Source organism: Perissodus microlepis, chromosome 12 (assembly GCF_051167445.1).
Source record: "Perissodus microlepis isolate ML-2025 ecotype Zambia chromosome 12, ASM5116744v1, whole genome shotgun sequence".
NCBI lineage: Eukaryota > Metazoa > Chordata > Actinopteri > Cichliformes > Cichlidae > Perissodus > Perissodus microlepis.
The window spans coordinates 33731332-33748058 of NC_140472.1; the positions used below are offsets into that span (position 1 = coordinate 33731332).

General features: G+C 39.7%; 1 protein-coding gene across 1 annotated transcript in view; it reads right to left on the reverse strand.

Annotated features, from left to right (window-relative positions):
- rasgef1ba (RasGEF domain family, member 1Ba) overlaps positions 1-16727 on the reverse strand; it is a 118125-nt gene that overhangs the window by 58758 nt on the left and 42640 nt on the right. The window lies entirely within an intron of this gene.

Consider the following 16727-nt stretch of genomic DNA (forward strand, 5'->3'; position numbering starts at 1 on the left):
TTCCATGTGGATGTTGCTTAGACATGTACCACCTACCTCAGCTGGTACTGGTACTCTCTTTGTGCCACAAAGCAGAAATGGTTCAAGAATGCTTGAGGAGCACAACAAGTTTCAAGCGTTGACTTGTCCTCCAAATTCTCCAAATCTCAATCCGATTGAGCATCTGTGGGATTTACTGGACAAACAAGTCCGATCCATGGAGGCCCCACCTCGCAGCTTACAGGACTTAAAGGATCTGTTGCTAACATGTTGGTGCAGATACCACAGCACACCTGCAGGGATCTAATGGAGTCCGTGCCTCGGTGGGTCAGGGCTGCTTTGGCAGCAAAAGGGGGACCAACACAACATTTGGAAGGCAGTCATAATGTTATTCCTGATTGGTGTATATACTCACTCTAAACTGTGTGGACAGAAAATGCAAAATAAAGAAAGTAAACAATATCAGTGCAAAAAAAAAAAAAGTCCTTTGTCCTTTTTTTACTTTCACATTTTTGGAGCCTGTGGGGAAAGTTCACACGTGGGAGAGGTTCGTGTTTAGAAAGGGATATATTTCAGTCTAAACCACAACCTTTTCATAAATCAAAATAAGCAGTTATTTTTGCCTAAACCTGGTCAAAATTCAACTTTTCCAAAAATAATATGCTTTATTTTGACTTTTAGCTTCCCATGAAACATGAAAACCTCAGTCTCCTGGGAGAAAGTCCTGTGTTTACAGATTTGTGCAACAAAATTGCTCTCTGCACCACCTCGTCTTATTTCTTTAAACCTCCTGAAAAAGCCTTCTGTCAGATAACCGTGAAGGTAAACTTTTCTCATTTCTATGATATTCTGGCACGACAGTAAACAACTTTCAGAAGCCCAAACAAGAAAATTAAAACTCAAAAGGCTAAAAATGTTTACCTTGAATAGACGATAGTAGGTTTTTGGGCATATTTTCTAAATAACAAACCAGACGAGCTCTTATCGAAGGACAATGCACTGACACATCATAGATCACTGTGATGTAAGACAGAAAGTTTCGGTTGCTGCAGGGATACGAGGAGATGCCCCAAGCTGTAGGTTAATCTCAGACAAGTTATATAATCATCAGCTGAAGTACTTTAAAGAAAGGCTAGAGAGGATGATCCTCGTGGATTACAATCTACTCAAAGACTACAATCTGTCTCTTTACATAAAGAATTTAGTGTGTGTGTGTGTGTGTTAGGGTTAGTTTTCAGGTAAACAAATGAGCCTAACAAAGAGTGGGAGTGCAGTAACAGCAAAGCACCCCACCCTCTTTAACTGAGATTCACCTTGTTTGTCTGAGTGAACTTTTAGTCTGATTACCACATCCAAGAATGCTGCATGAAGCTCTTGTGGGGGAAAGTTTGTCTGAAGCTGTCTAAAACAGAACAAACGCCTCATGAACGGGAGCAAAGAGAAGCTTCTTTAGAGTCTGAGAGGGGCTGACGTGCACATCAATTAAGTTGTTGTTCTTTCCGGCTGTTTTAATCTGCTGGGTGCTGCAGACGCTGCTCAGACATGATGATGCATCGTTAGCACAGAGAACCTCTGGGCTTCACATTCATTACCAAGTCTCCATATGACACGTCTTGGTTTGGCAAATAATTATGCGTGATTATTTCTATTACGTATGAGTTCTGATTTTTGACTTTTATTATGCTGGGGTTATACATTTTAAGTTCTTTTTGGACAGGAGTAGTATTACAAGGGGCGATCATGTGACTTAGAAAATGCACGGCCTCGAGTCTGAGCTTCACACGCCACATTCTCACAGGAAAAGCAAGGTCCGTGCTTTATTCACATTAACTGACATCTGTGGCTGCAGACCGCCACACACTGAGCCTGTAAAATCACAGTAAGCTAAATATTCCTCACTGGATGCTACTGAATGCTGAAATGCTGTTATCAAACCCAGGAGTAATATCACATGACCTCAGTGTTTAAGAAAATATTGCAGGTAATTTTCACCTTTAGAGACAAGGTTGATTCACAGACATAGTTACGACAGGTCCTTATGTAAAACCAATACAATGCAAATTGAGGATACACTACAGGATATTGCATTCATGTTGAAGGCATTTACTTCCTATACCTCCTGTATATGGGGCATGCTAGTTAAGATGCTTTAACCTGCTCAGTTGTTGTGTATCTGCAAGCCAATTTGTATCTAACACCACAACAGCTCCTCCTTTCCATGTTGTTTTTATCTGCTCTCTGCTGGGTCAAGACTTGGTATTGTGGTATCAGGTGGAGTCTAATCATTTTCTTAAATGCTTCCCCAGCTTTCATTGGGCGAGAGGCATGGTACACCAGGGTACACACCAGACAGGTCGCGAGTGAAACACTGAGGTTTTTGGACTGTGGGAGGAGAGCACCCATACGGGCACAGAGGGAACATGCAAACTTCACAGAGAAGAGAAGTCAGAAGCCAACTGGTGGATTTGAACCCAGGACCCTGTTTTTGTCAGTCAGTAATGCCAAACATTGCACCACTGTGCTGCTCTTGATCTGAAAGGACAGCAAATAAAAGACTATGCAACTGCATTGCAGGTTAACTGAAGAAGCTTCTCGGATGAGAGGTGAAACGTCTTCAAGTAACTTAAAGAAGTCCAGACGCTTTTCTTTGCAAGCTCCTTTGACTACGATGACCTGGATGACTGAGAACCTTCACAGACATTGCAGGTTAATGGAAACTCAGCAGTGGATGCAGACAGAATCAAATTTGAGACTCGAGGTCATGAACTTGCAAAACTTGGTGATCTTTTTTAAAAATGTAACTTCAAAAAAAAGACCCAGTCTTAGCAACTAAAAGCAGTACTAACAAAAACAAAAATACTTGCATGTGCCACATAATTTCCCATTGAGAGTTGTGACTTGAATGACTGACTTTGATTTCCCCTCATGGACTTGACTTGTGACAACACTTTAGACTTTGACTTAGCCATGAAGCCTTAAACAGCTCAGGTTATAGCTGTGGGAGTAAATCAACAATGAACTCAATCTGATAAAAAGTATAACTGGTGCATGTTCACTGTCATCCCTCCACCATTGTGGCACATGCATGCTACTCTTAACCGTTGGGTAGGAGTCTTCAAAGATGCATTGAGGGGCCTTTAAGAATCTGTATTCTGGAGACTGCTGTATTTTTCATGTTTTCTTTCTCGCCTCTTCTTCGTAGCATCGTTTCTTTGCCCACCAGGGAATCATATCCTGACAAGCCCCCCTGTAGAAAGCCAGGGGATCTTTCTTCCTTTCTGTGGGGAGAATAATTAGCCTCATCTGCCTTCCTTCTCGGTCTCCTTCGTACCCTCTCTCATGCCTGTGGCAGTGTGTGTAAATTAGCCCGCTTCTACCTCAATGTGACTCAGTTCCTCTGCTAGAAAGCTCATCCAAGCCTCAACTGCATAACAAAGAGTTCAGCTTTTGTTGAGCAAGAGAGCTACATGCTGCTGCGCCCCAGTTTTCTAGCCTCCTCAATGTCATCCTCTAAGGAAACCAACAACTCTTAAAAATAATCAGTGTTAAAGTTAGAGGAGACAGTTCAAGGAAGATTCAGCAGAAAAAAAGCAGAATAAAAAAAAATGTGTTTGCTTGTCTTGTGTGCTTTGTTTAAATATTTAAAATGTAATGTCAAAAGCACTAAGAGTTTTCTAAAACAACAACTGCACTGCAAATGAACCTTCAGGCTATGAGGCATTGCAACAACTTATAAAAGGTGCCCTTTGGGATTGATGCCTGTTATCACCAACATGCTTGGAAGAATTTTGTAGATGAGGTGCGATCAGAAAGTTATAGGAATGAGAATTTATGAATCAAACACATTAACCGATTTGACTTTTGGCGTGATCTGCTGGTCATCAGCTTTCCTGTTGAGGTCAGTCTGTGCGCCCAAATGGTGATCTTTCAACTTGACTTTGGAGTCAAGTTGAAAGTTGCAGAGAGGCAAATCTGGAGAGGATGGCAGCTGGCGAGAGAAGAATATCTCTGAACTAGAATTTTAAGTCTGCACCGACAGTCTCGGTGCACCACCTGATGAAAGCTGAATTTAATTTGAAAAATGATTCTTCACTCTAATTTAATTTGATCCGTAAGCAAATTGTAACTCTGCACAATCTTAATTTGTTTTTCTTTGTGGTGAGGGTTTCCTCGGTTTCTTTCTGTCTTATGTGACACTAAACAACTCTCTCTTTTTGGGGGGTATAAAATGAAACTTGTGAAGATCGAGAAAGCAAAGACATCTCTGCTGCAATTGTTGGGAAGGAGGTTGCTCCCCCTCCCATCTCTGCTATAGGGATCAGAATTTTTGTTCCCTTGAATACCAAATTGAAAGTGAAGCAGACTGAGAAGAGCAACCACGTTCAGTCAATATTACCTGGGGAAAGAAAACAGACTGAGATGTGTGCACAGAGCCAGTTATCACAGGGTGCTGAGTACTGGGGGAAATATGATTTTTACAGTTCAGTAAAGGAAATTTAAAACATAAATACATCATAAATGTTTACTGTAGGCTTAGATTAACAAAAAATAACAGCATTGATCTCTGTGCTCCACAACACCAATTCCAGTTATGTGTGCTATAGGAATACTGGGATAGTTTTCAAATTATGAAATAAGTCCTCTGACTAGACAGCTGCTAGGAGTCTTATCACATCATCACAAAAGCACTTTAACATTATTAAAAAACCATCCCCAGATCAATTGATAAGTGAAAGAAACCTTAGTTGCTGCAAAACTGCTGAAAATTAGTGGTTATTGGTGTCAGGCAGGCTGGTCGGATTTTTCAGAAATCGTTGATGTACAATCAGCTCTCAGGTTTCCAGAGAATAATGCAAAAAAAGAGAGAGAAATTCTGGGTGTAAATGCCTTGTTGAGAAGCAAAAGACCACACCAGGTGCCACTCCTGTCAGCTAAGAAGAGGAAACTGAGTCTACAATTCACACAGGCTCACCAGAAATGAACAATAGAGGACTGGAAAATTTTGCTTTTTCTAATGAGTCTCTGTGACATTCAGATGGTAGAGTCAGAATTCAGCATAAACAACATGAAAGTTTGGATCCATCCTACCTTGTAGCAACAGATCAGACTGCTGCTGCTGGTGTAATGGTGTGGGGAACATCATTTAAACACCACAGCCTACTGACACATCTTCTGACGGCTGCTTCCTGCATGGTAAATTGTTCAATGTATTGGGATTTGTTGGAATAGAAAATTCTCATCATGGATGTGCAGCAGTTCTGTGATGCTATCAGGTCAATATGGACCGAAATTTCAACAGGATGATTCTAGCCCCTTGTTGGATCTATGACATGCAGAAGTACGACAATTCAGAAATTAAAAAAGACTTGGTACTAGCAAAGCGTACCTAATAAAGTATCCGGTGAGGTTTTACTAATGTGTACGGCCAAAAGCAATTACTGGCTCCTACTGGTTTGCATGTTTCTGATTTTTAAAGGAATTCCATTAAACCAGGTTTAGGTTTGATTGATGTTCTAAATTAGTTTCTTTTATACAAAACATTTGGATTTTACCATCCATCCAGAAAAACCTTTGTAGGATCAGTGTATCCACCCTCATCCTTGAACTGAATCTTATGCATACGAAGCGGCACATACAGTGCGGGCTGATGCTCTGGCAGGGCAGCAGCTGTGGTCAGCTCTTCAAAAGCAGCATCGTGAAATGATTGTGCTTAAAGTGACAGCGGGAGGTTCAAATGTGGTCTTTGCAGATCAAACGACCTCCGTAGCTTCAGGGCATTGAAGGCTACGCACACTGAATTGTGGATTTTTAAGCTTGCGCTGTGAGGCATGAATATGTAGCTGTGTGTTTGTAACAGAAAGCACTCAGCATCTAACGCAGGGAGATTAAACAGGATCTGGTCTGTTGAAGGGACAGTGAAAGACTAAAGTTAGGGAGGCTGGCTGGTGGCTGGAGGGTCACTGATTTGAGTGCTGCCACGACAATATAACAGGGGAGAGAAAATTATGCAACAGCAGAGACACTGCAAAACCTCCATTGGCCTACCGCAGCTTTAGTAATTGTTCAGAACAGTTCCTAGCTGTGAATGCAGTGGGAAACATTTCATGAGAGAATTAATGGGAAAATGCATACATGCATTTTCAGGCAAACGCCTGTGACGGACTACAATTTAAACACCGATGCAATCTGACGCCTGTTTATGAAACAGTTTCTAATTGCTGTGCAATAACGAGTGATGTTTCAATTCAAACAAGCCTTGTAATTCAAATTAAATGAATAAAACCGTCAGCTAAACTAATATAAAACATGTCTATGATACATGCAGCACCAAACACAATCAGCCCAGCGACAAACTGTAGACAGTCCTGTGAGTCAGATCGGTGAGCATGCTGTGCCTTCTGACAGAGCAGATGATTGGAGAAGCAACAACAACAGGAGACAACAAACTGGTCATTAAATTAAGAATTACACAGGAGTGTTTAGACAGCTAAGTGTCCCTCTCTATCTTAGCAGGTTTGTTGTGGAGCCTCTCTCGGTGAGAGAAGCTGCAGCAGCCTCAGAGTGCTGGCACGTCAATACTTGTGATATACATGTTTCATTTTAAATACAGTTATTGTCACTATAAAACATTATAAAACAATAGAAACACTGATATTTTCCATGTTGTGAAGGAAACACAGCAATAGGGATGGGTATCGTTTAGGTTTTATCCAATACCAGTACCAAACCGGTACTTTTGAAACGGTGCTCAAACCGGTGCTTAAATAATGAAGAACACAAACTTTGTCCAAAAACCTCTCATGTTTAGCTGTTTTTTTGTAAAAAAGACAACAATGTTAGCCTTTTCTGCAGCTATAGGGGATTTATGGTATCACTCTTGGCTGGAAGCAGTGCTTAATCAATGGAGGAAAAAAACACCAACTTTGTCCAAAAACCTCTCATGTTCAGCTGTTTCCCACTTTTTCTTTGGTCATTTTAGCTTTTTTGGCCAGGGTGAAGCGAGTATCTGCCATCAAACAAGAAGACAGCCGCATGTAACTACGACGGTGTTTGCTAGTTCACCTTACGTGCATCGTAAATTACACACGAACAACATTAAGCTACTGACCCAGAGAAGAACGGCTGCTGCTGCCATCATCATCAGTCATAATTTCTGCTACACTGGCAGGGCTAGGGGCCAGGACTCTACTCTTCGGGTTTTTGGGGGATGTTGCTAACTCCGGGACCGATAACAGGCACCACACCCGCAGTAGATGTGCTCGATGTGAGGTCTCGCAGCAAGCTATCAAATACGGTGCATTTCTCGGCTTTTAAAAAAACGCTATGCGTCGCCAGGTGTTTCATCAGATTCGAGGAGTTACCTCCTTTGCACAGTATCACCTTAAAGCACTTGTTGCAGGCTGCTGGGTTTGCATCTTTTGCTGTGAAGTACAGCCAGACTTTTGACCGCTTCGCCTTGGGTATTTTTAATCTGTAGCTCTGCTCTAAAAGAACGTACGTACCTGGGACCGCCTACTACGCTTGCAAAGGTAAAATGATTGTCTGGAATCCAAAGTGTGTGACATCTCAGGAAAAAAAAGCACCGAAATAAAGCACCAAAATGTGCGCTGCTTTTCGGTCTGGTTACTACCGTTTATGTCAGAACCGGTGCCATCATGGCACCGGATACCGGTACCCATCCCTACACAGCAAACACCTTGATTCTGCCAAAGGTTGCCGCTGTTTTGGTCTCAAATATTTCACTGTGTCGAGTCAATCTAACCACAAATGTACATGCTCTGTCAGTGATGGTGTGTCGACTGCATGCTTCAGAGAACACGGTCATTTGTTCACAGTGTGTTTGACAGAACTTTGATTTGCACAAATGTCATAAATGGCAGCTGCTACTCACCCTCCTCCCTGACCTTCGTTGTGATAGACATGATGACTGTAAGCTCACCGCGCCCATCAAAACGAATCTTCTGCCATCTTCATCATCTTTAATGAACACTTATCTACAGATGTGAGGAAGCTAGGAGGAAGTAGCTCAGGCTGGACGTCATCCATGGCAGCCATCAAAGGCCCATTACATAACCTCCTGAGTCAGAAGTGTTTATATAATTATCTTCTCATGCCAGAGCTGCGACTTCATATCTAGGTGACATGTGATATGTTCAGAGCATCACGTCATTATAGCCGATTATCAGGCAGATTTCAATCTGAACATAGAGTTCAAAGCATAAGAGCTCAGTGCATAATACGACCCAAATACATGAGACCTGAGACTTTACCTTCTAACAACAGCTTTCCGCCATTTATTGTAAAAAAAACAAACAACCCAAACAAGCATGCTCAGTTTTCCAAATTTCACATACATTTATGTAATAGTGATAACAATAATACTATCATGTGGGGGGAAAGAAAAGTTTAAACAGCTCTTGCTGTAACATCCAAAAAATGAAAAAAAAAATCTCACTTTTTGCCCATTTCTTGAGCCAAGTGCAAACTGAGTGAAGCTGAGGTGGAAGTCTGATAAAACAACACTTTCTGCTATGAATTATGTTCATATGGATCCAAATATTATTTCTACACAAAGAGAAAATGAATATAAAGACAGCTATTTCAGATTTTCTGTTGATTATGTCACCAACAATATTTCCTCATTGTGTTACCAAGTTGCAGACTTCATCATGCAATCGTGCACTTGTAGTGACACTTGCACTGCTGAACTTTACATTTAGGTTTATACACCGGCAGCCTTGTTTATACTGAATGAAACTGAATTCTTCACCTAACCTTACAAACCCCTAACCACAGTTTTTCTGTTTACTCCAACCCTCCAGCCCAACAATCCCAGGACCCTTCAGAGCAGTTCATAACAGGAAGTGGTTTGAGCTGCATATTATAAAAGAAAAAATGGAGGTTCAAAAAGTGAAGCAAACACACAAGTCCCTTAAACCTCTATTCTTTCCATTGGTCACTAAGAGGGCGATGCCTTTGGCTATAAAAATAAACCAATAGAAGTCTTTGGGAAAGCAGCCCTCAGCATATATTAAATAAAGCATAAGTCAGTTTCACACAACCAGTTTTAAAACATCAAAATAGCGATGGTGAAAAAAAATCATCTTAAGCTTCATAAATTCAAATTTGATATATGTACCAGATATTCGTAATGATTGTACACAGTAGAAATTATGGTGAATGGTCTTCTCTGATGCTCATTTGTCAGTGGAAGCAACTTTAGGTTTAGTGCCTTGCCCAAGGACACTTCCACATTTGGACTGAGTAAATTCAGTAGCTGAACTTGTGGCATATGACATAGGAAAGAATAGAAATTAGGAGAAGACAACATGCAGTATAAACAGTGAAAGAATGGATCTTACCTGTTCACAACTATTAAAGATTTTCAACTGGCACAAACATTTTAGTATCAGAGGGCTTTTCTTTATTCATGAATGCATTCTGGGTCCGGTGGGATCAAAGCGTGCTCTGACAATAGTCGTGTCAGCACAGAGCTTAGAGGCTGTCAGTCAGGACTGAAGGCTGGAAGGTCAACATTTTAAATCCCTGACCAGCTGAATTCAGTAAGAAACAGTGAATCACAAACAGCCTCCTGTCTTTCATTAGTTATTGCTGTGCTTTTGCCTCTGAGCCAGGCCTTTCCTCGTTAATTTCCTCGTTAATTTCCTCGTTAATCGTTCCTGTGGCCAACAGTAAATTCAGCTAAAGTAGCTGATCCATTATGCAGGTATTTCTCTCTTAGTGTTCATTTCTGTTAAAACTGATTTTTTTTTAACAATTCAACACCTCATCTCAAGATTAAAGAAGCTAGTGCAGTAGTCACAAAAATGCAGTTCCTCTAATGGCCACACAAGGCCAGTGTCAGCATCAACAGAATGACATGAATATTATCCTTAAAAATATTTCACCTGTTTGGATTTGACTTAGAAAGATAAAATTCTACTATTTCATTCTTATGTTGCTTAACTAACAACGCAGCCATACCAGTGATAACTTAGTACTCTGACCTCTTATGGTCACCTCTGGGTCCCGGAAAAAGCACACAGCAGAAGCCAAAATGCTAACGTTGATTGATTGATTGATTTAGGGTTAAGAAACTAACAACTGACTCTCCGGTGGTTGTATACATCTTTTTAATATGTGAATTTTTGTGATTTCCATCTTTCGATATTTTGTTTTGTCTTCATTTTTTAGCCCCAGAGCTTGCAGTTTAGCACAAGCTCAACCTGTATCACACCTTGGCAGTTTACTGACCAAAATAAGTGAAAACTTAACTTTTATTAGGCAATTAGCACCTTGCTTCTTTTCTTGCATTATATGATTGAGCCATGTTAACAATAACATGTCTTGTTTCTTATTTAACCCTCTCCAGGCAGACGTTGCAGATTTGCAACAGTTAAGAACTAACAACCTGATTACCCCACATACATATTTTATGAGGTTTTTTTTTTACTCAGAAGTACCACTGCAGGACTTGGTTGTGCATTAGCAACAAAAAACTTAATGTGAGCCTGAGAGGGTTAATATGTGCAAAGGCATGGCATTATTAGTTATGACCTGACAAAAAAAAGACAAAGAAAACATGAATGATGAAGTGCTTGTCTCGTTTTTCTCTAATTATTTTGTAACGTTTCACCTTTCTGGATGAGCCCCAGGTGTTTACACATCTTTTCTGGCACCTAATTGGTCAATTATCATTACTGCGGGGTGGGTTGCAGACAGACACATAGATCCTTCCATTATTCATTCTGCTGTCTGTGGATGCAGACGGTGCACTTTTCTCACTTCAGCCCATCTAAGGGAGTCATTAGTGGGTTGGGAAATGACACAAAATCCCTTTTTGCTCTTTGTCAGTTTCCTCTCATCTCTTTATCTTCTTTATATTTGTATAGAGGATCATCGGCAGTAAATGGGAGATGAGAGGTCAGGGTTAGGACAAAAACGTCCTTATTTTAAACAAACATTACTTGAAATCAACCAGCCATCTGCACTATGTGGAAAGTAATGACACGCACCCCTAGAAATTCTTTCAAACTTTTCCAAAACATAGACTTTCCTGCACTTAGTTATCTTTTGTGTATGAGTTTACTGAAAACATTTTGAATGAGACAAACCTCAGAGCAGACAGATAAGCAAGGACAGACACATATTCTGTCCTCCCTGAAAGGAAAACTGAATGTTTTTAACCGATAAAGTATTTTTGTCATTGCCCTCAATGAAAGAATATCAAAGGAATTCAGCTTTTATCAGTGGCTTATGTCCTTGAAATACATGAGCAGCTCCTCATTTTTCTCTGTGAAGTCACTGAGCGTCAGCACTGCTGTTTGTTCAACGTGTGTATCTATTATAGGTTTGTTAGCTTAGAATACATTTTGCCATATTTCCACTGCAAAGCAAAGTCAAGCAAAAGAAACTACCCTAATCTCCCAGACCCTTCAGGAACCTGACGGCTCCAGTTCGTTTTTAGCAGTCTGGTTCAGTTTGTTTGCTACAAAGCTGTAAGTCAAAACTATCATCCATGATGTCCTAAAACCTGTGAGAGAGGGAGTGTAGGCGAACACTGAACCCACTGCCTGACTACTGTCTTCAAAATTACAGAAAAGGGAGTTGGTCTATACACTAAAAGTACCCTTCTAGTTGAAAATAGTTTTTTAGTAAAAGTGACATGTACATTATTATTGTTAATATTAGTATCATTATTATTTGTTACGGATATGCTGCTGGTTTTTCCGCTGTTAGCTGCTGTTAGCTGCTGTTAGCAAGTGTTAATGAAGCTGTCTTTGATGTAGATTTAATTGCTGGACTCTGACACTAACTGAATAAAGTATCATATAATATAGAGGACAGATAAGACAATTATAATCTATCTGTTTATGAGAGGGAAAGTGTGAGGGGGGGGGGGGGGGGTCTAATCTGGTGACAATAAGTATTTGCAAGAATATCAGGAACAATCATCTATGCTTATGCAAGTTTTCGTGTGTAACAGCCCCAAATTCAGTTCAGGAGATGAGGCTTGAAATGAGAAACAGGAGGAAGAGATTTTATTGGGTTTTCTTTGCCCCCCTCAAACCTCAAAATAACTTGTGGTGAATCTACCCTACTTCACTTTAAAAATCCCTATGCATTCTTCAAAGAGCTCGTTCTTTCCACTGAGCATGCATGATATCACTGGATTCCACAGTTGCTGATGGCATGTGAGGGTAGAGCGGGTGACGGCATACAGCACACTCGCATAATCCTGAGGCCAAAGTACAGCTATCAGTGGTATGTAAGCATCCACACACATGTAAGCTTCAGCTGCTGCCAAATGCTCTGCACGGTGATATAACAGATCAAGGACATTCCAGCACCAAGTCTGAAATACTGATGACGTTTCTTCATTTCAAAACTGTTGAATTTTCTTAATATAACAGAAACTGTATGGATTTATCAGAGGAGAATTTTTTGTTGTTCATTTTGTACTTTAGCCAGATGCCATGCTACGGAAACAAATTAGCCCAAAATATCACATCTGCCACATCTCCATAAAAACATGTTTTTGCCTACAGTGCCTGTCTTTCAGTGTATTTCAGAGTTAGATTTCTTTTCCAATCAAGAAGCTCATAAGTGGTTATCACACAGCTTATTTTAACATCTTGATCTGTATCAGCATCTTGGTTGCTCATGCACATTTTAAAATACCTTTGATGAATATTTTGGTTGATCAACTCTGTTAGATCATAAAACTCCGATGGGTCTCATTAAGATTCATAAGTTCATCTTTAATGGGTTTTCATTCTCAGACTTTGCTTCCACTCTTTTAACTCTCAGCCAGAACATGAAGCTGATATCAGCCGTCGTAGTGAGAAGAAATATGCTCGCTCCTTCCTTGTGCTTAACCACAGGGCTGTCTGACAGAGAGATGCTTTCATGTTATAGAAGATACACGAAAGCCATACATAAACCCATTCACTTAGTTCACGCTATTTACACAAACAGAGTTCAACTGGAGGTTGTCTGAATATTGATGAGGTTGAATGGCAAAAGCACACAGATCACAAACACTGTGTCTCAGTGCTGACAAGAAAGTGTTGAGTATGTAAGCATCTACAATTATAAAGTCCTGTGTGCATGACTAATTTTTTTTAGCCAGTTAGCTTTCATCATCCATTTTTACTCATGCACCACAGCTTTGAACCTTTTCAGACATTACCCGACAAACCTGCATGTAAATATGCACATATCCAACACAGTAGAAAGGTTTTTAACCTGCCAGCAGCTGTGAAACGGTCAAGTACGCCTATATAACAATGAAGCAGTTAATTTTCCAGTCAGTTCACAGCTAGTGAGAGGTCATCCCGTCTCCTGCCTGCTGAAAGTGTCAGGAAAATCGTTCATGACAACCATCGTCTACCAGCTTCTTTACACACAACATTAAGCAAGTCGTTCAGTGTAGGAGGGAAGGAAAAAGCAAAAATGCACATGGTGATAAATGCTGCAAAAAAATTAGTGCCAGTCATGGAGCAGGTTAATGAGAATTCACATGCAAAAAGCAGAAACACTTAACCTGTGCATCTTATTGCAGCCTATTTTTAGTTTTAAACGTGACAACCTTTTTATTTTTGCTTTCTAGGATAATAGTTTTGTATGGAAGGGTTTGGCTTTGAGCACTTTTATATGCTATGATCCAGTTTAATGTTAGTGGTAGTCCCAAATTTCTTTCTATTTGAAGGCTGTCAGATGAACAAAGTGGACAAATGTCAGCCCTAGGGGTGGCCCTACATGCCAATCTTGAAGAGAACAGTGATATTTAAAAATGAAACATCAAATTAATCCATAACCTTTTAATAAAATGTAACAGCTCTTTGTTTACAGGTTTGGTAATGTAATGGGCTCACTCTCCTTACTCATATTTTAAATGTAATTCAGTGGAGAAAAAGAAACAAAACACACAGCTGACTGATTTTCACTGTATAATTTCACTAAACGAATTATTTTTTTCACAATATAATGGATGCACTAAAAAACAAACACACCACAAACTAAAATTCTAAAATCATGTTTATTTGTGTGAACAGACCGGCCCGGGATTGGATCAAACTACTGGCCCAGTTATTCTTTCAGCTACCCCTGTCATCAGCACCCTCACACAGACCAAACTCACACTAGTATAACAAACATCTTGCAAACCTCTGTGGCTTTTATTGTGAAATGAAATATATTTGTTACAGAGACTAGTGCTGACACTTGGTTAAAAAAAATGATGGAAAATTTTATTTATTTTTTGGTTCATTTTCTGGCACAGCTGTTTCTCACCAGTAACACCAGTAAAACTAATAATAACATAAAAATTCAGGGTTGTATCTTTAAATTATGTGCCTAATTTATTGGAAAAAAACACCGTATTTCACCTTCCATATTTAACCTTTTTCACAATTGTCTGGTTTACAGATTGTGTGTGACACCATTACAAATATAGATATGACTCTGCCACACAGTGATCTCATTATAACTCGCAGGTTTGGAGATTTGGTTTGCAAATTAGACACCGCGCCACATGCATACAATCCAAGCATCCCCCACCCCGTTGTAAAAAGCCCCTGTCAATCAAAGCAACGTGAAAAAGGAACAGTGACATAATGGATGAGCACAAACAATAAAAGTGCTAATTACTGAGTCATTAATTATCTGGCAGCTTTGCAATATGGCCCTTTGGATCAGAGAACTGAAAACAGTCGCTCTTATTACGCCTCTGCAAACAACTGAGCACTTGACCTTTCGAAATCAATGAAAGCAGCCTTGTTGGCATTTTGCAAAGCTGCCAAAAAAGTAAAAAATAAGTAGCTGTCCACACCTGTGGGAGCTGTGAGCAAGATGATTATTTATTGATAAACCAAAAACCATTAAAGCACGCGCACACACACACACACGATGGAGGTCCACGTGACACCTGTACATACAACATATGGGCTGGCATATTAGGGCTTTTGATTGTTACAGTTACAGAGATGAAGCTTTCATTTGAAAATGTAAGGATTAGTTAGATTGTATTTTTCACTTGTTTATTTTATATTATTCAGTATTCATGGTTTTTCTCGTCTCTTTTAAAAAAGATACATTAAATTACCTTTATTATGAAAAGGCTCTATATCTTGTTTCAAGACTTTAACAGAAGTTCTCTCTGAGAACTGAACTGAACACATCTACAAAATGTGATACATTTCAGATGTTTTTCTGCCATTATATGCTCTATAATATCTGTTTTATACAAAGATTTTCTGTGGTTATATTTAAGTACTCAAAACTAATTGTGAAGACAGCATTATATTGTTGGTTAAATACGTCATAGTTGCTTCATAGTAACCCCTGATTTGAAGCAGAACGAGGGTAAGATGGCTTTAATAAATCAACTAAAATCACAATCTTTTCCCAAACTTAAATTTTTGTTGCCTAAACCACATGACTAAAGGTGTAAACCATCCAATTGAGCCCTCCATCCACCCCATCACCTCAGTGTGACTTTTGTGTGTTACATAAGTTTTAATTTCTTATGGTTGCACAAAAACAATCCACTAAAAAAACCAAAAAAAGTTCACAAAACTTAATTAGGAAAACACTGTTAGTGTCCAAAGAGATAAGCAGTCCTCAGCAGACCTCAGTAACCCTGACCCTCCTGTTAAGTTAGGTAAGAGGTACAGGAAAGGAATTTAGGAATGCATGTCTGGATTGACGTATGGATGGATGGACAATAAGTGAAAAACTGAGAACTGAGAGAAAAAAACCACATTTACCTGCACCTTTGAATTTCTTCCACATACGAACTTGTTTGTGGCCTTTGTTATAAACAACAGGGAGCTGGTCGCAGCCCTAATTAATTAGTCTGGACTTTGTCGTCCTCGCAGTAACTGTCATTGACTTCTATACTCTAGCCGCTCCAGTTGTGCCAGCCAGAGAATGCAAATCTACAAATCCTTATCCTGTTGTACAATTTAACAAATGGCTTAACAAATGTCACTTAGCAGAATAAAAAGCCTTTGCTTGCCACAGGCCATGATTTATCATGAATAAAACATGGATCGACCCCTTCGACGCCTTAATATTAAGTGAGAATATCCCCTCCTTTGAGGGGCTTACATTATAATTTTTTTTTCTCGTTACAGTAAAATGGCAAACAAAGGCAGTTGCTTATTAGCCCGTTTGAGCTGAAATCTGCCTTGTTTAATAGCCGATATATGCATAATTCTGCGCGGAGCGTCTTCATTGCATAAATTTCTAATATCTAGATTTCTTTGTGAGGCTTTGTGTTCGGGTGTGATAAGAAAAGCTGTTTTTCTCATGATCGCCCCCAAGCTTCAGATGTGATTTGACAGAAAAATAAAGACATTGTGGCTGCAAGATGGCAGAAACTACAGTAAAGCTCATACGTGTTACATTTAGGTATGCAAAGGGATACATCTATATGCCCTAAAACATCCTCTCATATAAAGTGACAATACAGCTACAGATGCTGACATCTAAAATTTATACCTGTATAAATTATTTTTATACAGTTTTTATTTTTTTGCACACTGATGTCATTTGGTAGCCTTGGTAGCCGGGGGTCGGTCCACCAGGGCCTCCGCTCCTGGCCGCCGCCCAGCACACAATGTACCCAATATTATTATTATGTGGGGTCAGGATCTTATCACAGAACACTACAGCAAATATACCAGAGAACAAATCGGGCTAATTTAAGACTATATTTTCAAGCACTTCTTCCATTTTGCATT